The sequence below is a fragment of the Somniosus microcephalus genome, chromosome 6 (genome assembly GCF_052327205.1).
Source record: "Somniosus microcephalus isolate GS21.2 chromosome 6, FLI_Smic_1.0, whole genome shotgun sequence".
Taxonomy (NCBI): domain Eukaryota; kingdom Metazoa; phylum Chordata; class Chondrichthyes; order Squaliformes; family Somniosidae; genus Somniosus; species Somniosus microcephalus.
This window is the reverse complement of record NC_140992.1, coordinates 193,490,476-193,502,482: the sequence shown is the minus strand read 5'-3', so window position 1 is coordinate 193,502,482 and position 12,007 is coordinate 193,490,476. Positions and strand designations below refer to the sequence as shown.

At 42.9% G+C, this 12,007-nt stretch overlaps 1 protein-coding gene across 1 annotated transcript in view; it reads left to right on the top strand.

The window, feature by feature from the left end:
- smpd3 (sphingomyelin phosphodiesterase 3) overlaps positions 1-12,007 on the top strand; it is a 174,058-nt gene that overhangs the window by 122,322 nt on the left and 39,729 nt on the right. The gene's annotated exons all lie outside the window — the stretch shown is intronic.

The following is a 12,007-nucleotide window of genomic DNA, read 5'->3' as shown; positions in this document are numbered from 1 at the left end:
TCCTGCATATGCTGAAGGACAGGACTCTGAAATGGGAAAAACTTGAACACGAACTTCAATATTCAAACGAAAGGGGTTCGGAGCTCTCAAAGGTTATTGGAAGAGCTGAGGTGGCAACACAGACTGAGATGACTGCAACAGAGCAGCCCTTGGATGCCAAAAGTACACTGACTCACGTCAACGTAGAACAACAGACCGCTGAAACAGCTGCTCCGGTAGAGGGATTGAATAGTCCGATCAATCAATCTCCAAAAGAAGTTGAAGTAGTAAAATCTCAAATGAGGTCATTAGTAAACGACTTGCTGAAAGCCCAGAAAAAGCTGGATGAAGAGGTACGCATGAAGAAGTCTCTTCAGGAAAGATGTCTGGACTTGGAACAAAAGCTGGCTAACGCCCAGCTGGGTATGGAGGAAATAGAAGACCCTCTCGCTGGCCTAGATCAGGACGACACCGAATATTACTATGTCCTGTCCTGCCCAACTTGTAACTTCGACTCCCACCATACAGAAATCATGGAGGAGCACCGAAAGTCTACAGAACATCGGGAGAAGGTGGCTCTACTACGGAAAAAGGAGGAAGAGAAGGAGGAACTGCGCATGCAGCTGGCAGCTGACAGTGGAGCCCAGAGAGTCTCCAAGAAGCAGAAAAGGAAAAGTCGAAACAGAAGATGACCCATCTGAACCATTATTACCTCTACCAGATCACACACGTGGTCCCTCCGAACGGAGCCAATTCAGTTCGGAAGTTCAAACTGTTAAATCCATGGAAGGACTATTGAATGAGTCACTCCAGCAACGTGAACCGACTACACCACAGAGATTGAATCTGTGAACTGTTTTCCGCAGAGACTGAATCTGTGATCTGTTTTGACATGAAGTTATCTATGTATCTATGTTATTCTGTTATGTAAACCTGAAGTTATATATGTATATATGTTATTACGTTATGTTAAATGGGGAGATGACTGTAAAGCTAAGAAGGGAGGAATGTTGTGTATGTAATATGTGTGCTACTTGAACCTATGGACAGGACTGCACTACTTGTAGGGCGTAGTGATACGCAGTACCACTCCTGGCCATAGGGGTATAAATAGTACTGTGGGTACTGATCTCCCCTCAGTTCCCGCCTGTGGGCATGAAGTAAAGACCTACGTGCAGTCCCTACCTCCAACCACTAAAGACCTGTTTGAGTTATACGTTTAAGTCTTTGTGTTAATTGTTCAATACAATACACATACTTAACAACATTTATCTGTGTTGAACTTCATTTGCCAATTATATGCCCATTCTGCAAGTTTATTAATGTCCTCCTGTAATTTGTTGCAGTCCTCCTCAGTATTGACTATCCCCCCCAATTTGGTGTCATCCGCAAATTTAGAAATTGTATTTTTGATTCCAAAGTCGAAATCATTAATGTAAATTGTGAACAGCAGTGGTCCCAACACTGATCCTTGTGGAACACCACTACCCACCTTCTCCAACTGTGAATAGCTACCTTTTACCCCTACTCTCTGCTTTCTGTCCTGAAGGCAGCCAGCAATCCATTCTGCTACTTGTCCCCTGACTCTGCATTCCCTGACCTTGTTCATCAGTCTATTATGGGGTACCTTTTGAGAATCCAGATACATTACATCTACTGCATTACCATTGTCTACTGTCTCTGTTACCTCTTCAAAAAATTCAATAAGGTTGGTCAAGCGAGACTTTCCCTTTTGAAATCCATGCTGACTATTCATTATTATATTTTTCATTTCTAGATGTTCTTCTATTTGCTCCTTTAGTAAGGATTCCTTTATTTTTCCTACCACCGATGTTAAGCTGACTGGTCTATAATTCCCTGGACATGTTCTATCCCCCTTCTTAAAAATCAGTATTATGTTAGCTATCCACCAGTCCTCTGGCACTATACCTTTTTCTAACGAATTATTAAATATGCACAGTAATGCCTCTGCTATCTCTTCCCTAGATTCTTTTAAAATGTATGGATTCAATCCATCTGGACCAGGGGTTTTATCCTCTTTGAGTTTGATTAGTTTATTTAATATATCCCCTTTTTATCATTTTAAATGCACTTATCTCATTACTAATCTCATCATCCAGTGTCATGTCCACCTGTTCTAGCTCCCTGGTAAATACCGAAACAAAATAATTATTTAATATTTCTGACATCTCTCTATCATTACCTGTGGTATTATCCTGTCCATCCCTTAGTGGCCCTATTCCCATCCCAACCTTCTTTTTTTTATTGATGTGCCTATAAAATATTTTACTATTTTGTTTTATGTTCCTTGATAATTTAATTTATAATATGGCAGTTTGTCAAGAGTGGTTGGAATTGGAATCGGGTAGTGATGTCCTACAGGGTTCTGTTTGGAACTGTATCTGTTCACTGTGTACATCAATGATTTGGATATATGGCTAGAGGGAGTGATGTCCAAATTTGCAGATGATATTAGCCCCAATTTTAACCTAACTTGCTTGGCATGAATGGGGCTTCTACAGGTATATAAAAAGGAAGAGAGTAGCTAAAGTAAACATTGGTCCCTTAGAGGATGAGACTGGGGAATTAATAATGGAAAACAGGGAAATGGCAGAGACTTTAAACAAATATTTTGTATCGGTCTTCACGGCAGATGACACTAATAATAATTGATAATCAAGGGGCTATCGGGAGGGAGGAACTTAAAACAATCACTATCACTAGAGAAACAGTACTAGGCAAACTAATGGGACTAAAGGCTGACAAGCCCCCTGGACCTGATGGCCTGTATCCTGAGGTCTTAAAAGAAGTGGCTGCAGAGATAGTGGATGCGTTGGTTGTAATCTACCAAAATGCCCTGGATTCTGGAGAGGTTGGAAAACCGCAAATGTAACGCTCCTATTCAAAAAAGGAGGGAGACAGAAAGCAGGAAATTATAGGCCAGTTAGCCTAACATCTGTCATTGGGAAAATGCTGGAATTCATTATTAAGGATGTAATAGCAGGACATTTAGAAAATCATAATACATACAATCAAGCAGAGTCAACATGGTTTTATGAAAGGGAAATCATGTTTGACAAATTTACTAGAGTTCTTTGAGGATGTAATGAGCAGGGTGGATAAAGGGGAACCAGTAGATGTCGTGTATTTGGATTTCCAGAAGGCATTCGATAAGGTGCCACATGAAAGGTTACTGCACAAGAAAAGAGCTCAAAGGGTTGGGGGTAATATATTAGCATGGATCAGAATTGGCTAACTAACAGAAAACAGAGAGTTGGGATAAATGGGTCATTTTCAGGTTGGCAAACTGTAACTAGTGGGGTGCCACAGGGATCAGTGCTGGGGCCTCAACTATTTACAATCTATATTAATGACTTGGATGAAGAGACCAAGTGTACTGTAGCCAAATTTGCTGATGATACAAAGATAGATGGGAAAGCAAGTTGTGAGGAGGACACAAAGAGTCTGCAAAGGGCTTTAGATAGGTTAAGTGAGTGGGCAAAGATTTGGCAGATGGAGTATAATGTGGGAAAATGTGAGGTTATCCACGTTGGTAGGAAGAATAAAAAAGCAAATTATTATTTAAATGGAGAGAGACTACAAAATGCTGTGGTACAGAGGGATCTGGGAGTCCTCGTACATGAAACACAAAAAGTTAGCATGCAGGTACAGCAAGTAATTAGGAAGGCAAATGGAATGTTGGCCCTTATTGCAAGGGGGATGGAGTATAAAAGTGGGGAAGTCTTGTTACAACTGTACAGGGTGCTGGTGAGACCACATCTGGAATACTGCATGCAGTTTTGGTCTCCTTATTTAAGGAGGGATATACTTACATTGGAGGCAGTTCAGAGAAGGTTCACTAGGTTGATTCCTGAGATGAAGGGGTTGTCTTATGAAGAAAGGTTGAGCAGGTTGTGCTTATATTAATTGGAGTTTAGAAGAATGAGAGGTGATCTTATTCAAACATATAAGATTCTGAGGGGGCTTGACAGGGTAGATGCAAGGATGTTTCCCCTCTTGGAGGAATCTAGAACTAGGGGGCCCATTTAAAACGGAGATGAGGGGGAATTTCTTTTCTCAGAGGGTCGTGAATCTTTGGAATTCTCTAACCCAGAGAGCTGTGGAGGCTGGGTCATTGAATATATTCAAGGCGGGGATAGACAGATATTTGAGCTATAGGGGAGTCAAGGGTTATGGGGAGTGGGCGGGAAAGTGGAGTTGAGGCCAAGATCAGATCAGCCATGATCTTATTGAATGGCGGAGCAGGCTCGAGGGGCCAAATGGCCTACTCCTGCTCCTATTTCATATGTTCTAATGGGCCAGTTCAGGTCAGACACACAATTTACACCCCGTCCGATTTTACCTTTCAAAATCATTGGGGCGTAAAACGGGACTGCCCCGTTCCCTCCGGCCGGGTCAGATTAAAATTGGGGCTACCAAAATAGGAGGGTGAGTAAATAATTCTGAAGACCAAAGACAGCTGCAAGGGGGTATTGATAAGATGGTGGAATTGGCCAACTAATTGGCAGATGGAATTAAATGTCAGTAAATGTGAGGCGGTACATTTGGGACAAAAAAAAAGTTATATTTTAAATGGGGTAATGCTGGGTGATGTGGAAGGGCAGAGGTATTTGGGGGTTCAGGTTCACAAAACCTTAAAAGCAGCACCTCGGGTGGCTAAGGCTATACAGTGAATAGAATACTTGGGGCAGTTTGAGAAACACAGTGGGCGGTTGGCTGTGAGGCCTGAGCTATTTTGAGGCTTGTGCTTCATTTCTATGTAGCTGGAGAGCTGCGGGCACCAAACAGGCATCCTGCTGCAGCTCACAGGAAATCGTCTGACTCCCACACTGGGCCAGCCGGCCAGGTTGGGCCTATGGGGTGGAGGCGATCCTTGGGAGGCCTCTCACCAGCTGGCAGTGGGCTGGAGTTCTTTTGTGGGTCTGAAGAAGGGTTTTGAACTGAAACGTTGACTCTGTTTCTCTCTCCACGGATGTTGCCTGGCCTGCTGAGTTTTTCCAACATTTTCTGTTGTTATTTAAGAACATGCTAAGGAAGATGAGAGGTAGGTTTTAAGGAGCGTCTTAAAGGAGGAAAGAGAGTCAGAGAGGTGGAGAGGCTTAGGCAGCTGAAGGCATGGCCGCCAATGGTGGACCGATTAAAATCGGGGATGTTCAAGAGGCCAGAATTGGAGGAGTGTAGAGATCTCGGGGATTGTAGGGCTGGAGGAGATTACAGCGATAGGGAGGGGCGACACCATGGAGGGATTTGAAAACAAGGATGAGAATTTTAAAATCGAAGTGTTGCTTATCTGGGAGCCACTGTAGTTCGGCAAGCACAGGGGAGATGGGTGAGCGGGACTTGGTGTGAGTTAGGACATGGTTTTGAATGACCTCAAGTTTATGGAGTAGAGATCTAAGGAGGCCGGCCAGGAGTGTGTTAGAATAGTCAAGTCTAGAGGTAACAAAGGCATGGATGAGGGTTTCAGCAGCAGATAAGCTGAGGCAAAGGTAGAGGTGATGTTACCGAGGTGGAAATGCGCGGTCTTAGTGATGCGTGGATATGAGGTAGGAAGCTCAACATGTGATCAAATATAACATCGCAGTTTGGAGTACCGTGTGCATTTGGCCTCCACATTATAGAAAGGATGTTAAGGCAACCAAGAGGGTACAGCACAGAATCGCTAGGATACGTAAAAGAAAATGAAAAAATTGGGGCTGATAGAGGTGTTTAAAATTGTAAAGGGATTGGGACAGAGTACAGGAAACTTTGTGTTATCCGGAGGCTAAGTGTCCGGCAAGCTCGAGCCACCGGCAAAAATCAGGAGCCGTTTTGTTAGGTTTTTTTTCTTCTCGTGGCTTTTTTTTCCAACAGTCAGGCTCTGGAAAGTCTCTCTGAAGCTGTTGCTAAGCTACAGAGATGCTTCCAAGGTACGGGCCGACTGTTTAGAAGCTGTTGCTAAGCAACAGTGTTTGTTGTCAGATACGGAGATGAAAAGCTCCGTATGCTTCAACATTAACGCTGGTGTGTCCGGCAGTTTTGAGGGAACAGCAACAGCTCGGTCCTGTCGGTGCCGGATAGCACAAAGTTTCCTGTAGATAGAAACAGACCGTTTCCAATGGTTGAGGTGTCTAGAACGAAGGGACATAGACATAAGATTAAATGTATGAAATTTAGGGTGGAGAACAGGAGAAACTTTTTACACAGAAGGCTGAGAGGCTGTTGAATGCACTACCAGAGTTAGTGATCGAAGCAGAGACAATGCCAACTTTTAAATAGAAAGAAAAGAAAGACCTGCATTTATATAGCATCTTTCATGATCTCAGGACGTCCCAAAGCCTTTTATAGCCAATGAAGTACTTTTTAAGTGTAGTCACTGTTGTAACATAAGAATAGGTGAGGTAAGTTGGTGAGGGAAAGAGGCGTTAGGGATATGGGAAGAGGGCAGGCACATAGGATTAGGACTGCTGCTGCTGTGAAGGATAAGCACCGAAGCAAACTGACTGGACCGAATGGCCTATTTCCCTGTTGGAATTTCCATGTCATTTTGTGAACGGTGGTTGCACTTCCTTGCAGACAAGCAGCAGGGCCACCAATGACGAGTAACACAAGGCACGAATCCTCTTCGTAGGCACCACAAGCAGCAGCACCTCCACTTCAGCGGCCATCAATTGGGGAGGGGCTTGCGGTGCTCGGCTGCTCTGTCACTTTTCTGAAAACTCCGGCCTGTACCAAGGCTTCCTTTCCCTTTCTTTTTGTTTCTCACTTCTTAGTCCCCGTTCCCTTCAGCCTTGGCGGAGGCTGATGAAGGGTTGAGACGCTTCACGGTTTCAGAATGTTTGCTGAAACTCACCTTTAACTGTCTCCATCCCTTTAAATTTCACTTGTACACAGATCTCCTGTCCCACCGCTCGAGGGGTAATTGGACCTTTGTGCGATGGTGTAAAATGGGCGTTAAACACCAGGCTCCATTTTCCTTTCCATTAAGGTCAATGGAAATAAAAACGGGGAGAGATGTAAAATGGGCTGCTGATTCACTACTGTCCATTTTACACCATCGCACAAAGGTCAGATTACCCCCTTATCTCAACGTGACTGGATTTGTCTCTAGAGTTGTGTTTAGACTGGAGAATTGAATGTTATCTGAACGTGATCTTCTGAGTGGGATTAGCACCAGTTCCAAACCATTTTGAATGATTTACACCTGAAGGTGAAAATCAGCCGAGAGTTTTTTAAGCTCTTTCAATCATTGTGTTCAACAGGCGGGGAGTCTCTGAGTTTGTAACATCAATCTTTTAGTCAGTCAGAGTTGCCAACCCTATTGTTCCAGTCTGTGGAAGGACAGACTCGACCCAGTGCTGCCCAGTTCAGCAGCTGCTGCTTCCCAGGCTAAACCACAGTACCCATTGTAATGATCAGTAACATGTCATTCTAGAATGGTACACTAGGTGGAGCTGTATGTTTAGTAGTGGGCTACCCACAAGGCACTAGTCAAGATGGATACTGTACACTAGTCCACATGGCTGAATAAATGACTAGCTCAAGCTAGCTGTTCATAATGAAAACGTCTATTTATTTATGAACATAACATGGTACCAGAAGTGGTAATATCTGCTGAATATTGCGAAACGCGACATGGAGAATTTGAAGCCACCGGAGGGTTTGAAACTCACGGGGAATGTCGACTGCAATTGGCGGACTTTCAAACAATTCAAACTCTACATTGCTGCCATCAGGTTCTGTACAATGCCAGACGCAAAGAAAAACGCATTACTGCTCAGGGTTGCAGGCCCGCAGACGATAGAGGTATTTAATACTTTTGTCTTTGATCAAGAGGAGGACAGAGAAAAAGTGGACGATGTGCTAAAGAAGTTTGATACACATTGTTCTCCAAAAAAGAATGAGACCTATGAGAGGTACGTGTTCCGTTCACGGACGCAGCAGCAAAATGAGACTTTTGATAGCTTTGTGACCGATCTGAAACTGAAAGCACAGACATGTAATTTCTCTGAACTGAAATCATCCATGATTCGTGACCAGATTGTGTTTGGTATTCATGATAAAAAGGTCAGGGAACGTTTGTTGAGAGAAACCGAACTAACATTGGAGAATGCTGTGAAAATATGCCATGCCAGTGAGCTAGCTCAGCCACACGCAAAGACTTTCAGTGAAATTAATAATGATGCGACTGTAATGAGTGACTGTGCTGCTGTCGGTGCTGTGTCCTACAAAGGGAAGAAACATGGGCAGAACAGAAATGCAAAGCAATCAGAGGATGGAACTTTTAATTGTAAACACTGTGGTTACCAGCACCAGTCAAGACAATGCCCAGCTTTTGGGAAAATGTGCACAAAATGTAATGGAAAGAATCACTTTGCCAAACAATGCTTTTCAAAAGTAAAAACAAAGAAAGGGCAACAAGTCAATGTGATTGAGGACACTGATTTAAGTGAGAGATTTTTTGTAGGAATGGTGTCATGTGACAATATAGAAAAGGATACAGAAAATGTGCAGCCCTCAGGAATGGACAATGCTGAACATAAAGTTAATGCAGTAAAAGAGGACAAATGGATGATGCCACTGCAGGTAAATGGAGCATTAGTTACATGAAACTAGACACTGGGGCAAAAGCAAACTTAATCAGTATGAGTGACATTAAAAATAAGAAAGAAAAGCCCAAAATACAGAAAAAGTCAGTACTACTGAAGAACTATAATGGACAGAAAATAGATAGCTTAGGTGTATGCAGACTTAAAGTGACAGTCAAAGACAAAGTGCATCATCTCATGTTTTCTGTTGTGGCTGAAGGACTTGATTCACTACTAGGTGACAAAGCTTGTGAGGACTTAGAACTGGTCAAGAGAGTCTACCATATAAACTGTGCCATAAGCAGACCAGATGACTCGGTGGATTCTGTAGTGAGTAATTTCCAGGATGTGTTCAAAGGATTTGGAGTTCTACCATTCACTTACAAGATCCAGCTAAAGAAGGATGCTCACCCAGTGGTACATGCTCCACGGAGAGTTCCAGCACCCCTTTGTGACTGGCTCAAGAAAGAACTGGACAGAATGACCACACTAGGAGTCATCAGGAAAGTCGAAGAGCCAACAGACTGGGTTAACTCCATGGTATGTGTAAAGAAAAAGAACAATGATCTAAGAGTATGCATGGATCCAAAGGACTTAAATGCAAACATAAAGCGTGAACACTATCAGATTCCCAAGCGAGAAGAAATCACCAGTGAAATGTCAGGTGCCAGATACTTCACAAAGCTCGATGCCTCACAAGGATTTTGGCAACTAAAACTGGATGAAGAGAGCACCAAATACTGTACCTTCAACACACCATTTGGCAGGTATTGTTTCCTCAGAATGCCTTTCGGGATAATATCTGCATCTGAAATCTTTCATAGAGCAATGGAACACATAATTGAAGGTCTGGAAGGAGTTCGGGTCTATGTTGATGATATCATCATCTGGGGCTCCACACTGAAAGAACACAATGAGAGACTGACTAAAGTGCTTCAGAGCATACGCTGGAATGGACTGAAGCTCAACAAAGCCAAGTGTCAGTTTGGCATCCAGGAAGTCACTTTCCTAGGAGATAATCTATCTGGTAAAGGAATAGAGCCAGCTATGGAAAAAGTAAACACCATACTCAACATGCCCCGACCCACTGACAAAAAAGGAGTGCTACGCATCATGGGGATGATAAACTTCATTGGAAAGTTCATTCCTAACTTGTCAGCCAAGACAGCCTGTCTGCGAGACCTGCTACATAAAACAAATGAGTTCGCATGGACAGAAAGACATGAACAAGAGTGGATGAAACTCAAAACAGTGCTGACAACCACACCTGTACTCACCTTCTTTGACCCAACAAAGAGAATCAAAGTATCAACAGATGCATCAAAAGATGGCCTAGGTGCGGTCTTGCTACAAGCAGAGGGTGAAGATTGGAAGCCTGTTGCCTATGCCTCCAGGTCTATGACTGATTCTGAGTGTTGATATGCCCAGATTGAAAAGGAATGTCTAGGCTTGGTAGTTGGACTAGAAAAGTTCCATGGCTACACATATGGACTTCCCACCTTCACAGTTGAGACAGACCACTGCCCACTGGTTGCCATCATAAAAAAAAACCTGAATGAGATGTCTCCAAGGATTCAACGACTCATGATGAAGCTGCAAAGATATGACTTTGAACTGATCTACACACCAGGCAAACACATAGTGTTAGCAGATGCACTATCCCGAGCACCCATAATGAGTCATGTGAGCTCTACTGAGGAAGACGTGGATGTTCATGTGAGTATGGTCACTGCTGCGCTGCCCGTGTCAGACACAAAATCAAAGCAAATAGCAGAAGAAACAGTAAAAGATACAGTGTTACAAACCGTAATAGAGAACATTCATCATGGTTGGCCAAAAGGTTCCTGTCCAAAGTACTATCACATCAGGTCAGAGTTAAGTGTCGCAAGTGGACTATTACTAAAACAGAACAGAATAGTCATTCCACAGGCTCTACGTCAAGACATGCTCAAAAGGATTCATGAGGAACACCTCGGAATTGAAAAATGCAAAAGGAGAGCAAGAGACACTGTTTATTGGCCTGGCATAAATAAGGACATTGAGAACATGATAGGCAAATGTGAGACATGTCAGAAACACCAAAACAAACAAGCAAAGGAACCAATGATAGTAGCTGACGTACCAACAGCACCATGGCAAAAGGTTGGTATGGACCTTTTTCATTTGAATGGTAAAGAATATCTATTAGTGATTGACTACTATTCTAACTATCCTGAGATAGCGCTGCTCTCAAGCACATCAGCAAGCAGTGTCATAATGCATGTTAAATCCATCTTCGCCAGACATGGAATTCCCAGGATTGCCATTAGCGACAATGGTCCGTGCTTCAACTGTAAGGAGTGGCAACAGTTTGCAGCACATTATGACTTTCAACACATCACATCCAGTCCTCTGTATGTTCAGTCGAATGGTAAGGCAGAGAAAGGTGTTCAAGTTCTCAAACAGCTACTGAAGAAAGCAACAGAAAGCAAGTCTGATCCTTATCTTGCCCTGCTGAGCTACCGAGCCTCCCATTTAGACTGTGGTTCTTCACCTGCTGAACTCCTAATGGGTCACAAGTTGCACACCACGCTACCCTGCTGTGCAAAAGAAAAGCAGAGTAAGGAACTAAGACAGAGACTTCAACTGTTAAAGCTGAAACAGAAATCACACTATGACAAGTCATCCAAAACTCTGAAACCATTGACAAGGGATGATGTCGTCAGGATTGAGGATCCAGATGCATGGAACAGGAAAGCTACAGTTCTTGAGGAAGTAGGACCAAGGTCATACACTGTTAGAACTGAGGAAGGACAGATTCTCAGAAGGAACCGCCATTCCCTCCTGAAAACACAACAATCTATCCAAGAGCAAATCGATGACAATGCCGCAACTGAATCTTGTCACTCACCACCAGAACAATCTAACACAAACACACATACAGGCTCTCATGCAAACACATCAGACTTACCTGTGCTGAGAAGATCCACACGTGAAGTAAAAAAGCCTGATAGACTTAATCTTTGAGTACAAAGAAAACTATAATAAAAGAATGAAAAGCTTAGAGTTCATAAAGTAAAGCTTTGAAAATGTGTTGACTGTTGTGAAGATGTTTATGTCGTTATGATTGATTGATATTGATTTTGTTTAACCTCTAAGGAAGGGGGATATAATGATCAGTAACATGTCATTCTAGAATGGTACATTAGGTGGAGCTGTATGTTTAGTAGTGGGCTACCCACAAGGCACTAGTCAAGATGGGTACTGTACACTAGTCCACATGGCTGAATAAATGACTAGCTCAAGCTAGTTGTTCATAATGAAAACGTCTATTTATTTATGAACATAACACCCATGATATTTAATTTTTGTTTATACGACATAGCGCGTGCATGAGTTTCCACATTCATTTGTCTGTGTGTAAAAACCTTGTCCATGCATCAAGCAGCACACTTCTGCAG